Consider the following 11897-nt stretch of genomic DNA (forward strand, 5'->3'; position numbering starts at 1 on the left):
CATACTACTTGAATATGACCAAATCTGCACTAGATTACATTGCCTTTTCAAATAAGATTATATTCAAAGACACTAAATGTAGGAACTGAACAAGTCTTTTCATGGGAAACTATTTAACAAAGTATCCTTTCCATGGCCACTGTTTCTTCTGCAAACTAAGAGATACAATTCAGCAAAGTGGGTGAGACAAGAAGAAATACAGAGAAAGCAAAACAGTGTGGAGAGAGCCAGGTGTATGCGGAACACAGGAAGACAGATTGTCTTAGTCAGTGTTCCATGGTTGGGAAGCAACACCATGACCACGGTACTTATAAACTAATGCATTGAATTGGTGGCTTGCTTAAAGTTTCAGGAGGTTAGTCCATGCTCATCATGGCAGGAAGCATGGATGCAGGCAGGCAGGCAGGCAGGGTGCTGGAACAGTAGTTGAGAGAGTTCATCCTACCACAAGATGGAGGCAGAGAGCAAGGCAGGGCCTGGTGTGGGTTTTTGAACTTCCAAGCTCACCCACCAGTGACACACCTCTTCCAAAAAAGCCATACCCCCTAATCTGTCCTCAACAGTCCACCAACTAGGAATTTAGTATTCAAATATATGAGACGAAAGGGGCCATTCTCACTCAAACAGACATACTGACTCAAGTCTAGGATCTATGACTCTGTCACTTACTGATGTTGAAACTATCAATGAGAAATTACAAAAAGAGCAGACAATTAGCATGGCTGAGGCAATAGTTGGCTAAGACATAGTTCATTAAATTCAAGTGGTGCACAGAATTGAATAGAAAAATGATAAATTTATCTTTTGTGGGTCTAAACTTTATTAGATATTTACTAGCTTTAAAGTGATTTGTTTTTTTATATTGAGTAGTGGTTTGAATAAAAATGGCCCCCATAGGTTCATAAGAAGAGGCACTGTTAGGAGGTGTGGCCTTGTTGAAATAGGTGTGGCCTTGTTGGGGGAAGTGTGTCACTGACGGTAGGCTTTGAGGTCTCAGAAGTTCAAGCGAGACCTAGTGGCTCACTGTCTCCTCCTGCTGTTTGTAGATTCAGGTGTAGAACTCTCAGCTCCTCCGGCACCCTGTCTGCCTGGATGCTCCCATGCTTCCCACCATGATGATAATGGACTGACCCTCTGAACTGTAAGCCAGTCATAATTAAATGTGGTTCTTTATAAGAGTTGCCTTGGGCATGGTGTCTCTTCACAAGAATAAATCCAAATGAAGACACATTGTGTCTTATTAGGTTCTTTCTTTCAATATCCTTATGAATTTTACTCTAATTTTGCCAATAGGAAATGACTATTTCACTTACCTGTGCTCATAACTACCAAAATTTGAAAAACTGATAAAGATGGATAAACTAGCAGAGATTAGAATTTTATCACACAACTGAGAATTGACTGAGATGCTCCGCAGCTTCAGAGCTGACATCTGTAAAGTTAATTTTAGAATTTTCACCACGGTTGAAGAATAGCTACTACAGCTGGTTCTGCCACCATGTCTGAATTAGGAAGGAATAAGGCATGGCTGAAAACTTATTTTGTCTTTTTCAAGAAACTGTCATTGGGGAAAGAAAAACATTGACCAGGGCGCCCTTCCAAGTCTAGAAGACTCTCGCTCACATGCCTGAGCATTGTCATATGACTGTACCAAACTGCAAGGGAAGTTAGAAACATGTTTGCTGTCCATCAGTTGCAATGGGTGTGAAAGGAGGTGGATGAAAATACACCCAGGGCTAGAATGGGCTGCAGGGGGGCCAGCCTGCCAGCTCACTCCTTGCTGGGGTATCACAGAGCCTTCAGCTGTCTAATACTGCACCAGGGTAGAGTGCACAGTGGCTGCGAGTCCTTGGAAGAACATGACACAACTCTGGAGGAGCACACCAGAGATCACACAGATTCTCAGAGTCACGGCCTCTACATTTCTGGAGGTGAGAGGTCAGCCGGAGCCTTCTGTGCCATCAGGAAAGGTCTGTTCTTCAGGTCCCTACATCTTTGAGGAGAAGATGAAGGAACCTATCTTTTGAAGAGAATGGCCCAGAAGATGCAGACAAGGGAATCTGTAGCCCACGAGGGAGCAGAAGGGAGAGGAGGAGGCAGGAGTGGAGGGGCTTCACTAAGCCTCTGTTGAAGTCAGAGATGCCCTTCTCAGAAAGTGGGGGTGACGAGAAGCCCATTGACAGAGGCCAAAGGAACTATGGGTACTCGCTAATGATGCCCTCCTTGGTGGAGGGTGTCAAGATGGAATCCTTAGAAAAATCAGCTCCGTACAGGCAGGATATCCCTGTCTTCCCACAAGGTGAAAGAAAAGCATCCCTCACGTACCACCTTCCCCAGAAAACTTCTCTATTCCTACTTCAGCAGCCCCAGGAGACTCGGGGGACCACAGGGATCAAAACTGGTAGTTCCTGGCAGACCACACCTCTCCTGCCAAATGTAAAAGGTCAGAGGTAGATGGCTTAGGAGGAACTCATGTTCTGAACTCCCATTCCAATCCTTAACGTAACCAGTTGGGCAGTATTTGTATTTGACATTCCAGGTTTTGAATGGATCAGGACTTTTGATCAAATGTTTGGAAAGTTATGAGACCTTCCCAAGATGACATTCAAAGATACCCTAAAGAGCCCAAGCGAAGGCAGTAGTTGCTGAAAAGCAAATGCTTCAGGTTTACATACATCATCAGCATCGCACTACCTGCTTAACTGTAGGTGTTATTGAGATGTTGCAAAACCAAGAGCCGCGTCTAGGTGGCGCCAGAGCCCTTCCTAGAACTGGATTTTCTGCGTTATGAGGGATTTTGATGCAATTGCAGTCAAACGTGGGTACCTCTAGTTCACGAGCTGAGGCTCTAAAAATATGGATTTTGGGGCAACAGGATCTTAGAGATGCCAATTCAGGAGGTCTACAGTGGGTCCTGAGGTCAGAGATGCAGGTATATGCTGTTTTGGAAAATCACAAAGTGAGAACGATTTATATTTACTTAAACTCTGAGGCCACACCCACCGCTACACAGCCAGACTTCGGTCTGCCAGGTGAACTTCCTCCTCCTCGAGAAGCTGCATCTGTTACTGGTTTCTGCTCATGACACCAACCAATGCTCTTAAAAGCCCGTTGGGTCAGTTTTAAGGTTCTAGTAATTGGAGCTCTTTTGGTAGAACACAATGTTGGTGTTTCTGATGACAACAACTACAGCAATAGCAACAACAACAACAACAACAAACTGCAGAGACTAGAGATAGCCAAATAAGTTTCTTATTTAATTCTTGTTGAGTCAATCTTTAAGTTATTAATTTGACCCATTATTACCTTCACCTAGAGGGGAGCATGAGTCAAGAAATAATAATTTTTATGTTTCTGCATGGTTAAGGCTCTTGGAGCAAAGATCAGCTCACACTATCAGACAAGTGTGGAATCTAAAGGGAGGTTTAAAGCCAGGAGACCTCACGGGTCACTGCAACTATGTTACCGAGGTAGGGACAGAGCCCTAGGTTATCAACTCCAGTTTGTCTTGAGAAAGGAGATATTCATTTGTACTCCAAAGGACAAGAATCTAGACCTCTTCCTGTTTCATCCCAAAGCGAACTCAGGTACCCATAGCAGGTTAGATTTCCCTCCCCGACTTAAAGAGGAAGAGTGGAAGAAGCAACATGGATTTAAGACCTCAGATTCATATTTTGGGAGATCCTCTCCAGTGGCACCAGAAACTCTCTGTGTACACAGGTGTGGCTCTTTGATACCACCCACAGAGAGGGAGCATTGGGACATGTGGGTGAGGTGCCTTCATTGCAATAAGCAGGTAATAATCATTGCTTTGAATTCAAAACCTAATGCAACTATTGAGATTATCAGTATACATAAGCAACACCAAATATTCTACCAAAGAATAGTTGATAAACTGTAGCAAAGTATCTTTACCTTTGTATGTATCAAAGTATGATTACCTTCAGCAAAGTATCTGTATATAAAATTAACTCAAAGAAATCAGTAGCCCTCCTTTATACAAAGAATAAATGGGCCAAGAAAGAAATTAGGGAAACACCCTTAATAATAGCCACAAATAATATAAAATACCTTGGTTTAGCTCCAGCCAAGCAAGTGAAAGACATATACAACAAAAAATTCAAGTTGCTGAAGAAAGAAATTGAGGAAGATATCAGAAGATGGTTCATGTTCATGGATGGGTAGGATTAGCACAGTGAAAATGGCCATCTTACCAAACGTAATTTACAGATACAATGCAATTCCCATCAGAATTCCAACACAATTCTTTCCAATTCTTTCCAGATCTTGAAAGAGTAATTCTCAACTTCTTATGTAAAATAAAAAATCCAGGATAGCTAAAAAAAAATCCTGAAAAATAAAAGAACTTCTTAAGGTATCACCATCCCTCACCCCGAGCTGTACTACAGGGAAATAATGACTAAAACTGCATGGTTATTGGTATAGGAACAGACAGGTTGATGTATGGAATGGAATAAAAAACCCAGAAATAAACCCACACACCTATGGACACGATCTTTTTTTTTTTTTTTTTTTTTTACAAAGAAGGCAAAACCATACAATGGAAAAAGGAAGGCATCTTCAACAAATGGTGCTGGTCTAACTGGATGTCTGCATGTAGAAAAATGCAAATAGATCCATAGTTCTCACCCCACCCAAAACTCAAGTCCAAGTGTATCAACGATCTCAACATAAAACCAGATTCACGTGCTCGCTTCGGCAGCACATATACTAAAATAAGAATGATACAGAGAAGATTAGCATGGCCCCTGTGCAAGAATGACACGCAAATTCATGAAGCATTCAATATTTTTTTAAGAATATCCAATATACAATTTGCAAAACACATGAAACTCAAGAAGAAGGAAGACCAAAGTGTAAATACTTTGTTCCTTCTTAGAATGGGGAACAAAATACTCATGGAAGGAGAGATAAATTTCAGAGCTAAGACGGAAGGAAAGACCATCCAGAGACTGCCCCTGCCCCCCGGGGATCCATCTCATATACAACCAGCAAACCCAGACACTATTTCATATGCCAGAAAGATTTTGCTGACAGGACCCTGACATAGCTCTCTTGTGAGGCTATGTCAATGCCTGGCAAATACAGAAGTGGATGCTCACAATCATCTATTGGATGGAACACAGGGCCCCTAATGAAGGAGCTAGAGAAAGTATCCAAGGAGCTAAAGGGGTCTGCAACCCTGTAGGAGGAACAATGATATGAGCTAACCAGTTCCCCCAGAGCTGTGTCTCTAGTTGCATATGTAGCAGAGGATGGCCTAGTCGGCCATCAATGAGAGGAGAGGCCCTTGGTATTGCGAAGATCATATGCCCCAGTACAGGGGAATGTCAGGTCCAGGAAGCAGGAGTGGGTGGTTGGGGAGCAGGGTGGGGGAGGGTATAGGGGGCTTTGGGGATAGCATTTTGAAATGTAAATGAAGAAAATATCTAATTAAAAAGAAAAAAGAAAAAAAAAACTGGTCAGGCATGGTGGTGCATGCCTTTAATCCCAGCACTCGGGAGGCAGAGGCAGGCAGATTTCTGAGTTCGAGGCCAGCCTGGTCTACAAAGTGAGTACCAGGACAGCCAGGGCAAAAAAAAAAAAAAAATCACTAAAATCTAATAGAACAGAAAGTGAGGAATAGCCTTGAACTCCTCGGTACAGGAGACAACTTCCTGAATAGAACACCAGTGGCTCAGGCTCTAAGATCAGTGATTGATAAATGGGACCTTATGAAACTAAAATGCTTCTGTCAAGCAAAGGACACTGTCAGTAGGACAAAATGGCAGTCTACAGATTGGGAAAGGATTTTCACCAACCCTACATCTGACAGAGGGATAATATCCAAACTTAATAAATTAAAAAAAAAAAAACTCAAGAAGTTAGACACTGACAACCCAAACAATTCAACTTAAAAATGGGGTACGAGCTAAAGAGAGAATTCTCAAGAGAGGAATCTCAGATGGCCAAGAATCACTTAAAGAAATGTTCAAAGTCTTTAATTATCAGGGAAATGTAAGTCAAAACAACTCCCAGATTCCATGCTATACCTGTCAGAGTGGCTAAGTTCAAAAATTCAAGAGAGAGCACATGCTGGAAAAGATGTGGAGCAAGAGAAACACTTCTTCATTGCTGGTGGGATTGCAAAAATTTGTACAACCACTCTGGAAATCAATTTGGTGGTTTCTCAGAAAACTAAGAATTATTCTACTCAAGACCCAGTTATACTGCTCCTGGGCATATACTCAAAAGATGATCCATTATCCCGCAAAGATACTTGCTCAACTATGTTCATAGCAGCTTTATTCACAATAGCCAGAAGCTGTAAACAACCTAGATATCCCTCGACTGAAGATTGGATAGAGAAAATGTGGTGTATCTACACAATGGAAATCTATTCAGCTACTAAAAATAAAGACATCATGAATTTTTGAATCCTGCTTGAACTCGAGAATATCATCCCGAGTAAGGTATCCCAGACGCAACGGGACATGCGTGGTATGTACTCACTTTTGAGTGGATATTAGCCATAAAATACAGGATTCCCACACTATATCCCATAGACCCAAAGAAGCTAAACAAGTAGGAAGGCCCATGTAAGGCTGCTTCAATCGTATTTAGAAGGAGAAATAAAATAGTCATAGGAGGCAGATGGAGGGAGGGACCTAGGTGGGAAAGGGTATGGGGAAAGGAATGGGGAAGGGGCTTCAGGATCAACTCCTGCCCTCTGAGAGGCCCCACCCAGCAGCTGACTCAGCAGGATACAGAGACCTAGAGCCAAACAATAGGTGGAGCTTGGAGACTCTTCTGGAAGAGTTGGGGGAAAGGATTGCAGCCCTGAAGGAGATAGGAACTCCACAAGAAGATCAACAGAGTCAACTAACCTGGACCTTTGGAGCTCTCGAGAGACTGAAACAGCAACCAAAGAACATACACGGCCTGGACCTAGCCCCCACCCCCACACGTATGTGGCAGATGTGCAGGTTGGTCTTCATGTGGGCCCTGAACAACTGGAGCTGTTGCCTGTCTGTGGCATATGTCTTCCAGCTAGGCTGCCTTGTCTGACATCAGTGGGAGAGGATGCATCTAGTCCCACAGGGACTTGATGTGCCAGGGTGGGGTAATATGGGGGGGGGGTTAACCCCCTCAGAGGAGAAGGAGAGGAGGAGAAGGATGTGGGAGGGGTGACCAGGAGGAATGGCAGAGATTGCAAGATGTTAAGTGAATAAATAAAAATTAAAAAAAAAAAACGAAAACCCTTGAAAATGAAAAATGTTAGGGGAAACTACTCTTAAAAGTAGACTGCTTGGCCAGCTGTAGATGGCCGACAGTAAATGATCTCAATAGCATCTGTGGAAATTCCTTGTCTCACAGTGTCTATCAGATGTTTTCCCTTTAAAAAAATGTTATCTAATTGTTTTTATTTTATTTGTATGGTGTTCTTCCCTCTTTTTACCCTACTGATCCTCTGCTTATATATTATGGTTTCCAATTTATTGTTCTTGTGGGATTCCTGAGCATGCACACCAGTGGGTCTCTGGTTTTTGAATCTTCTCTTGGGCTTTCCTTCTACTTGTTAGTTTTGTCCTATAATGATGGGTTCCTTTTTTGTTTTTATCATATTATAATTTACCTTATCATATTATAATTTACCTTATCATATTATAAAATTTACCTTATTGTTACCTCCTAGAAGCCTGTTTGCTTTCTTTTTCGTTTGTTTCATAATTTTAATTACTCTTTGCAATAAGATAGGTAGCGGTTAGACAGGAAGTCCTGCTCTCACAGAATGTCTGCAGCCTGATTTGACTGTTTGTTTTCTAATGGGAGTCAGAAAGAGGGTGGATTGGGATAGAAGAGGAGGTAGGGAGGAACTGGGAGGAGTAGGGAGAACGAAAACTCTAATCGGAATATATTATGTGAAAAAAAAATCAATTTTGCTTTGTTGTTGTTTTTCTTCTTTGGTTTTTGAAACATGGTTTCTCTGTGTAGCCCTGGCCATCCTGGGACTTGCTCTGTAGACCAGGATGGTCTGGTACTCAGAGTCTCTTGCCTCTGCCTCCCAAGTACTACCACACCTAGTTTAAAAAAATAAAAGTAAGGGCTGGTGAGAAGGCTCAGTGGTTAAGAGTCCCGACTGTTCTTCCAAAGCTCCTGAGTTCCAATCCCAGCAACCACATGGTGGCTCACAACCATCTGTAATGAAATCTGATGCCCTCCTCTGGAGTGTCTGAAGACAGCTGCAGTGTACTTACATATAATAAATAATTTTGCCTTATTTATAATAGCCAGAAGCTGGAAAGAACCCAGATGTCCCTCAATAGAGGAATGGATACAGAAACTGTGGTACATTTACACAATGGAGTACTACTCAGCTATTAAAAACAATGAATTTATGAAATTCTTGGGCAAATGGATGGATCTGGAGGATATCATCCTTAGTGAGGTAACCCAATCACAAAAGAAGTCACTAGATATGCACTCACTGATAAGTGGATATTAGCCCAGAAACTTAGAATACCCAAGATACATTTTGCAAAACACAGGAAAACCAAGAAGGATGACCATTGTGTGGATACTTCATTCCTCCTTAGAATAAGGAACAAAATACCCCATGAAAGGATATAGGTACAGAGACAAAATTTAGAACTAAGATGAAAGGATGGACTATCCAGAGACTACCCCATCCGGGAATCCATCCCATCGTCAGTCACCAAACCAGATACTAATGCACATGCCAGAAAGTTTCTGCTGAAGGGACCGTGATATAGTGGCCTCTTGTGAGGCTATGCCAGTGCCTGGCAAACACAGAAGTGGATGCTCACAGTCAGCTATTGGATGGAACACAGGGCCCCCAATGGAGGAGCTAGAGAAAGTACCCAAGGAGTTGTAGGGGGCTGCAACCCTGTAGGTGCAACAACAATATGAACTAACCAGTACCCCCTGAGCTTGAGTCTCTAGCTGCGTATGTAGCGGAAGATGGCTTATTCAGCCATCATTGGAAAGAGAGGCCCCTTGGTCTTGTAAATTTTATATGACCCAGCACAGGGGAAGGCCAGGGCCAAGTAGTGGGAGTGGGTGGGTAGGGGAGCAGGGGCGGGGGTGGCATATAGGGAACTTTCGGGATAGCATTTGAAATGTAAATAAAGAAAATAATAATAAATTAAAAAAAACAAAAAACCCAAGTTTTTTTTACCAAGTTTTAGATACCAAGTTTTTAAAAAAAGTGTCTTGGTTTATAATTTAAAAAAATAAAAAAAAATAAATAAAATAAATAAAAATAAAAACTATTTTTAGTAAAAGGGTGGAAAAAGACAAGAATTGTAAAAGATGTAATTGAATTCACAAGAGTCTTGGGAGTATCTCCCTGTACCTCCTGCCTGAGCGTACCACTTTATAACAGAAGCAGCCAGCTCTTTCCCTACAGGGAGGAATGGAGGAATGACACTTTAGTTTCCCATCTCAGCCTCACACACATGATTAGTGTGTTTCTGAGGTCAGCAACCTGAGATTCTGCTATTCTTTTCTAGTGTGTGTTTTCAGAAGACATGTGGTGAGGAAAACGAGGAGGAGGAGGAAAGGGGGGAGTGAGGAGAGGGGGAGGGGTAGCCTCCTGTCTGTTGCACCAGGCATCTGCCTTCTTCTGTTTATCCTCCACATTGCTACCTGACCTATCTTCTCCTTGGGGAGGTTCATTTGGTTTTCTTTGATTTTTTGTTTCTGTTTGTTTTTTATTCACATTCTCAGACCTGCCGCTTTCCCTCTTGCTTCTGTGGCATTTCAAAGGCAACTTGCTCAGACCTAGTCTTTGTTAATTTAATATCTTGTTGGAATCATCCTTTGCCTCAGAGTTATTTTCTAAACACATTGGTCCTCATCCTGGAGTCCATTTCTCATTCAGGAAGAAGAGAAAGGATGCTCACAGCCCCCATGATGAAGGTACCAACATAGGCAATTAAAACTAAAAGCACGGTTTTACAATATATTTTAAAGTTAAAGATTTTTGCTCACGAAAACTAAGCATCTATAGAAAAAGTTAGGACGTTGATAAATGATGGTTTCTAGACATGGATTATTGTTCGAAACAAAAGGATTCTGGTTAAGAGGACATGAATCCGTTCATTTTTCATTTCAGTGATTTCAGTGAGTCCTCTGTGACGGCTCTTGCTTGGATTGCAGGTATTTTTAATATGTGCACGGCATGGCAGGTCTCTCCTAGGTGACAATCAAGGACTCCAAGAGCTTGTGTGGCCTTGACCATTCAGCAGATGGCCTTGAACAGGCCACTGTGCTTAACTTTTGTTCTGTTGAAGGAAGTAAACCCTGACATGCTGTCCAAATCTATGCCAATTCTAATATACCATGAAACTGCATTTGCATGTTACAGACTAAAGATGAGTGCGTCTTGCATTTCTCTTTGTTTGAAAAGAGGTAAATCTCCTTGAACACTCATTGTACTTATTTCTGTGCCTATTTCGCTGTAGATAGAAGGGATGATGTACCTGGGCTGGATCTGAGGTTGAGATGATGATGATGATATAAAACCCTGTTGTCTAAGGTTTTAATTGGATTAAAAAAAAAAATCAGTACATTCTGAGATGGAGACAGCACCTTGGCTGTGTTCTTGCACTGCAAAAAAAGATAAGGTTTCCAATGACTATGTCAGCTTCTGGAGTATCCAGGGATGAAACTCATAAGCAGCCAGGCCAAGGGACCTTGAGGCTTCAAGGCTGACCTGCCCTGGCCAGATGGCCATCCCATTAGAGCATCATCACTAACCTAGGTTTTCAAGATTCAGGTTTTTATAGTGAGGATAAAGTAACTTTACCCGAATAGGAGGAGGAGGAAATACTGGCTTCCAGGAACTATTCTCGTTCCGGTGACTGCTTTTGCTTTCCCTCCACGGGAAAGAGAATGCATGGACCCCGATGAGTGGAATGTATTTAGGAATTTCTTGATGGAGAAATGAAGAAACCTTATCTTCTTTGAGTCAGTAGAAGTTCGGGTTTCCTATTAAAATAATGCTTCAACGAACAGTAGTGACCAATACACCTTCAAAGCTCCCTAGCACCTGGTGTTATGAATGCCCTGCCCACAATAGAGTACCTGTAAACACACACTCACAAACAAACATACACCCCCCCCCAATACACACATACCACAGACCTCCTTGTAAAACAAACACCCGGCACGCCCTATATCATCTCCATATTAGATAAACACAAAGTGTTACAAAAGGCAAAGGAATGCAATGATGAGATTGTTAACATGGCCTCTGTTTCTTTTTTTTATTAGAATGAAAAATAAGATCTGTTTCCCTGCTCTGTTGTCTCACCCCAAAATCAGACATATGTCTGTGCTAATGAAGCAGCTCAGCTTGAGTCCAGTCCACTCTTGTGCTGTCACAAGTACAGAACACTCAACAAGTAAAGCATATGCTACCAAGTAGTAGACTGGCATCCTTGAGAGAAGGTGGAAAGTACCTCTTCCAGTCTTCACAATCCTGGAGCCTCAGACACCAAAGACTTAGGGGCTAGAATGACAGACAGAGGTCTATAGCTCTGAGAACGAGAGGCTTTAGAAGACATGGACATGCACCTCTAGGTAAGCGGTGTAGCAGTTTAATGTCTGTGTGGCCTAGGTTGCCAGAGGCCCAGGACCTGAACTATTGTAATCCTCAGCTCTCCGGACCCCAAGCCTCACCCCCGCCCAGGTGTGGTTTCTATGTGTATCCCTGGCTATCCTGGAACTTGCTCTGTAGACCAGACTGATTTTGAACTCAGTGATCTGTCTGTCTGTTCCAGCCTCTGCCTCTGCCTCTGCCTCTGCCTCTGCCTCTGCCTCTGCCTCTGCCTCTGCCTCTGCCTCTGCCTCTGCCTCTGCCTCTGCCTCTG

The 11897-nt window shown here is 42.5% G+C and overlaps 1 non-coding gene and 1 pseudogene across 1 annotated transcript; one reads left to right on the forward strand and one right to left on the reverse strand.

The window, feature by feature from the left end:
* The window catches only part of LOC110330292, a 65660-nt pseudogene that overhangs the window by 27049 nt on the left and 26714 nt on the right, over positions 1-11897 (reverse strand).
* LOC115065318 lies at positions 4708-4814 on the forward strand. Its single transcript, XR_003845095.1, has one exon. It is a non-coding gene; the product is annotated as a U6 spliceosomal RNA (small nuclear RNA).

This window comes from Mus pahari, chromosome 13 (genome assembly GCF_900095145.1).
Source record: "Mus pahari chromosome 13, PAHARI_EIJ_v1.1, whole genome shotgun sequence".
Classification (NCBI taxonomy): domain Eukaryota; kingdom Metazoa; phylum Chordata; class Mammalia; order Rodentia; family Muridae; genus Mus; species Mus pahari.